The sequence below is a fragment of the Columba livia genome, chromosome 5, assembly GCF_036013475.1.
Source record: "Columba livia isolate bColLiv1 breed racing homer chromosome 5, bColLiv1.pat.W.v2, whole genome shotgun sequence".
Taxonomy (NCBI): Eukaryota; Metazoa; Chordata; class Aves; order Columbiformes; family Columbidae; genus Columba; species Columba livia.
The window spans coordinates 30,218,836-30,225,060 of record NC_088606.1 but is presented as its reverse complement, the minus strand read 5'-3'; positions in this window follow the sequence as shown (position 1 = coordinate 30,225,060).

Genomic DNA, 6,225 nt, shown 5'->3' with positions numbered 1-6,225 from the left:
GGCAGATCTCAGTCACTTGATCAAGAGCTGTGATCAGTCAATATCAACCATTAGAAAAAGTCTGAACCAGTTTGCTTCTCCAGAAGCAAAGCCGGAGTCTTTAGACCCAAGTCACCTGTCCTGTGCTGGTGGGGCCTCACTGAACTGGACGGGGAAAAAAGCACTGGCTATAAACGGATATTTGGGTAAAAATGAGAGCAGAGCAAGCATGTATACTCCTGATTCCCTGCTTACACTTTCCCAGGCTGCAAATCCTTTCTGTTCAGGGGATTTCCTGAACATTATGCAGTTTGTCACTGTGGTGTGGTTTATCATTTACACAAATGTGAACTTACAGGTAACAGAATGTTTGTAGAGATGTCTGTGACAGTATAACTGGATCAAAGAACCCTGCAAACCAGAGAGCAATTCCAAAAGGGGATATTTATCTTTATATTTTAAAAATTGGAAGTTTAAGGGAACAACACTTCATTTGTAACAGATCAAACTTTATTTTGAAGTAATTCTACTGCTGTAGATTTGGACTAACATAATGAAATGTTATACTTATTACTTAAATGTGAAATTATAGAATGTAATTCAGATTCTTCTCTGAGTAGAACTAAGTTTAAAGGTTCATCTACTATATATATAAGAGTAGTAGTAATTCAGACATAGCTTATCAGCGTCAACTTAAAGCCTTTTTCTTTTTGATAGGTGTATACTTGAAAAAAATGAACATACAATAGTACAATAGTATAGGATGTAGAGGTGATAGGTTTTACTTGTCCAATGAGATGCAACTTTTTTTTTTTCCTAAATTTGCCAATGACTCTGGGTAAGGTTTAAAAAACAACAGTTACAGAAGATGGTTTTGTTCATCTCTTAAACATAATTTTCTGAGAAATTCTACCTCTTCACAGTTTTGCTATATATACTTGTAGTTTTGTGGTGAGAATTACTGTAGTAAAAGGCACTTTACTTTAACCATCCATGTATAAATGTACTTAAATCCAGCCAGTGGCTAAATTTGTGAAAAATCCCAGTCATAGAAATTCAGGAGAGAAAAGTTCTTAAAGTTTGTCTGTGCAAAGAGGACTTTTGTATTCACTTTCTAAATTGACAGCTTCATGACACTCCTGACAATAAATTTAAAGCCATGACAGGAAAAGAAAAATTGACCAAACAAACCCAGAAAAGATCTAGGTGTTTTACTGATAAACAGGAAGCTGCCTTTGTGCAGCTTTCATACAAAATTACTGTTCTCCCTTGTTTACCTCTAAGCACATAATCAATGTATCTGAGTAGGCTAGGTCAGACATGAGAGACTAGTCACGCTCTATAGCCCAAATTTTCAGTGGTGTTTGGGACTAAAATGGTTGTTTCCAGCAGCTAAAAGTGTGACTTCTGAGTCTTGACTGTGACAGCTTTTTTCATTATACAGCCACAAGTTTCCAAATAGGAATGGGAACTGTATAGGCCAAGACAGGTATGCTGTTCCTCATTTTAAAAGACACGAAAATGAGGAAGAAAGCATGGTGATGAAGGGATAGCAGCAAGAAAGGGAAATGGGTGCAAGATCAAAAAATATTTAAAAGTGGGAAGACCCTCTGTGGTCCTATGGATAGCTGTTTCAGTAGCCAAACTATTAAACTTCTCTGCAGTAAATAGTTGCTACATTTCCTGAAAATTCTTTCCAACTAGAAATGGGCAAGTGCAATGACCTGAAGTAGATTTATGGTAGCATACTTGGGCACTGATAATGCTCCCTACCCTGAGTGAACCTTGTGTATATCATTACTTCATATGTATGATTTTGCTGAATAGTTGGGGCTGAAGTATTTTAATGACATTTTATCATGCTTCAGAATTAATCTCTAGCATACAATACAATGAAAACATGAAAGACATAGAGAAAAAGTCTGGGTCAGAAGTTGAAAGAACAAAACCTGAATAGATTGAATTGCTGTTATTGTTTAGGGTTCTGCACTAGTTAATTTGGCTTAGGGTTTTTTGTGCATTGTCTTATATAGCTAATTGACTTCTAATTGTCCAGCCAGCAAGTTGACAAATACAACATTATTTGTCAGACCTTTAGAAATAAATACTTGTTCTTGGTTTGCAACAAAATTAAGAAAAACTAAACCAAAAAACACACATAACACCAGAATCACAGAATGATTGAGGTCGGAAGGGACATTTAGAGATCATCTTGTTCAAACTCCCCCATTCAAGCAGAAGTCTGGAAGAAGTATATTCTGCTTTCCTCTCATAATGTTCAAATCCATTTTACTGACTTATTAGAACAGTACTGTAAGTAGCTAGATTTGACTTAGGGGCACTACCAGTGTTTCTTTTCATCACTTTTTTTGAGCTATTGAGTATAATTAATCAAGGCAGCAAACCTGGTACATTCCTAGTATGTCAAATACCTTCATTTGAATTACCTTTCTCTAACTCATTAGATAATTAAGTAGTACCCGCAGGACAGAACAAATAGGTCAGCATGAGCAAATGAGATGAACATGTCTTTACAGTACAATATAGTAGACAGAACATATTGAGGGCCTGAGGTTTTCCATATTGCAGGTAAGAGATCTAATCATTGAACAGTTAAATAAATGGCAAACCAACATCAATAAAATAAAAGTATCATGTAGTGTTTATTACACTCTGAAAATGAAATGTTTTGAAAGCTTTTTCTCATGTTTCAAATGTAAGAGCGATGTCACTTCTGTTTCCTCTGAACTTGACCAGTAAATGTGAATTGAATTTGTTGAATAACTTAATTGCCTTGATCGTGTTTTGAAGCAGAAATATATTTTATGCAGAAGCTACATTCTTCTTTAATGAAAACTGTTATGCATGATTTCTTTAAAGTATGTGCTTCATAATTATGTTACATTCATAATTTATTTTTATTTCCCACCTTTATTTTTATATTTCCCAATTTTAACAATTTATTTTTATTTCCCAAGTTTCTGGTTACTCTTAGAGGTGTGATTTCCAGTGTGCAGATCTAAACTGAAGGAAAGGCTCTGCTATGGTTTCACTGGACCTGAGTTTCACGGTTTCAGTAATGTTATATTGGTATACTTCAAGAACAATTGTATCGCTCCCAGTGACAAAAATAATAGTTCAGATAAAATTCTAAAATCTTGAGATCAGTCTCAGCTCTGGTTAATTTCTGTGAATCTGCGACACTGAGCTAGATGTTACATAAAAACGTTAATATTTATGCATAGATTTAGTAAATATCACTGGTATATTTGGCTGACATTTCTGTTTGCAGTCTTTGCTATAAGCCATCTAGGCAGAAGTATAAACTGAGGAATGAAAGAGAATTAAACCTTTCTTTGAAATAACCATTTGTTCATTTAAGGAGTTATAAATTTGATATTGAATTAATGAGAATTTTTATCAGGTTCTATTTTGCAAACATTTTACTTCCTTATTTTGCTGTCCCTTTTTTAGCCCATGTGACAGTTTGAATTCTACCTCTGCAGAGCTCATATAATATTTCTGTAATATACCACAACAGAGAATGGTCTTTACTCTGCCTGTAGGGCAAGAATTATACCATTTGTTTTTTACTTTATTTCTGCAAAAACAGAAGTGAAAGAAAATATGTCAACTGGCAAAATAGGTTCTGATAGTCCAAGGTGCAGACTAAGAGAGAGCATGCACAAATCTTCACTCTTGTATTTCTGTTAGATTTACATCAATTCTGATGTTGTTGTAAATCAATCTTAAGGCTTATTGAAAAGTAAAACATGGTATCCTCAGGTCATCATATGGACACAACTTCACAGAGAACACAAGCTTTTTGTTAAATACACTGACTTTTGCAAACTGTAAATCATCTGTGAGCCACTACTGCTCTACTAATTATAGTAAGAAGCTGTGCTCATTAGCTGTTCTCATCTGGTTCACTGCACGAGCTAAATAGTCCATAAATGAGCCAGCAATTATTGTTGTATTACAGCTATCAGCTCTGTTCATTTCAAAATATCTTCACCAAATGTTGTGCTTCTTGGTATTATCATGTTGGGAATTCCACAATTTCATGTTGAAGCAGTTAATTGGGAGCTTGTTCTTGGAAGATGGAGGAGCTTCTAAAACTTCTATGAATGACTGGCTCTCGTAAGTATATTCAGCCTATTTGTGACAACCTCTTAAACCAGGCAGCTACATGAATACAGAAATATTGTACTTAATAAGCCAAGAAAGAAAATGCATACCTTGTTATTCATCCTCAGTTCTTCTAATAGTATACTTTAATTAGGTACTAGATTTAAACATTTAATTATGAAAGGGAAGCTTTATGGATTTGGTAGCATTCATAAGCAGGGTGATAAATTAGTCATATAAGAGTTGTTAGTAGTATATATACTATATTAGTAAAGGAGGAAATATGAACTTACTGTTGTATTTCCACCAGCACTTTTTACTCCAAGGTTTTTCAGGCAGTAACCTGTGCTCCGAATACAGCCTGTGTGTCCCATCCAAATGTCCTGCAGATGAGCTTTCAGATAGGGAAGTGTGCTTTAGACTCAGAGGGCTAGGTAGAGGATATGAGTTTCCCTTTTCTTACCTCCACACTCACACATAAACTAAGCTGTAAATACTTGTCTGCTGTTGGGTTGGTTAATATTCCTCTCTTTTCTGACTGGATCTCATTTTAAAAATTCTGAAGTTCCTTGCAGTAGAATTTATACCAAGTCTGCTTATGTTGGTCAAAAGGCCAGCCATAAGCTCTCCCCATTTTCTGTCAATGAAGTTCAGACTTCTTTCCTTTTACTGCCTGTGGTGTTTAGATTTTTGCCATAATACATATTAGAACAATTTTTCACATGGGGCACCTTCTGATGTTGCAAAGAGACAAATCTTTCAAAGAGGAAATAAATATTGATCTTAAAGATATATCTTGTCTCTCAGAAAGTTGAAAATGCGTGCACTAGAGAAGCAATTCCTAAACTACAGCATATTTAATGAACTTTGTAAACTTGATGTTTTAAATAATGCAATAACAGCAGGACAAAGAACAGTAGTTACAGCTTCCAAGATGTTTCTATAAGAACGTATGAAGTTGTGAAATTGTCTGTCCTTTAATATACAAGAACAGCTCTATAGAACCTCATACAACACAAGCACCATTAATTCAATTCAGTTGGCACAGACCAGTGTCTCTTCCTTCTTAGTATGGGGCTTAATCCTGCTCAGCCAAGGCTTAGGAAGCTAGGAGCATTATCACAATAAAGCACAGATTACTGTGAGTAAATGGACAATTACAGTTACGTATTTTCAAAACTAACTCCAGGATTGTGTTGTGCTTCCTTGAGGTGCCTTTATAGTACATGATTAGTAACACTTTTCCCTGACTGGAAAGTAGGGACTGACAAGCGGTGACTGTTATCTTTCTGTGGCTGCTTCTCAAGAGGGGACATTGGGCATCAGGAACACTTCAAGTCTGCCATGAGGCAGGATTCTTCCAAAGGACTCTATGGTGAGTGAAGAGAAAACAGAAGAAGAGCATCGGGAAGTGGTCATTTGGAAAATGGAGGAGGCAGGAGGTTTTTGAAAAAAAGTAGTGGAAATATGCAGAATACTGAGTTTTCCAGGGTTACCAGTTTATTAGAATATTTATTCTCATATTCACATGTTGGCAGATATCAGCTAAGTCAAAGGAAGGTCCTTTAATTATGGTTGTGGTAACTACACTACTCTGATGCATTATTTTAATTGAGGATAAACAGAGTAAAAAAAACAAAACAAAACAAAACAAAACAAAATATGCTACATAATTTATATTTTCCTAATATGATTATCCTGCACTTTCAATAGGATTATATGTTATACATATTCTGAAGACACTGAAGACACAGAGGCCCATGACAAATAGGAGTAGGTGGAAACTGTTCTCTTGGACAGCATTCAAGTGTACCCTGTGTCTAATATTGGTTGTGCCACCCTTATCCCCAACCCCTCTGCTATTATTCCTATTAAAATCCAGCAAGATTTACAGACTAGGGATCAACAGTTGCCATAATTTCTTTCTGTGGCAATCATAAGTGATTGTCCACATTATTTTCTTGGCAGTTTTTGTAATATTGTTTTGAATGAGGATCTATTAGAAAATCAGACTTTTGCCTTTCAGATACTTATGAGGCTTGTGAAACTGTTTTCTTCCTAGAGTAGAATGAAAGAAAACCCTTCCAGAAATAGCACGAAAAATTTAATGTGAGA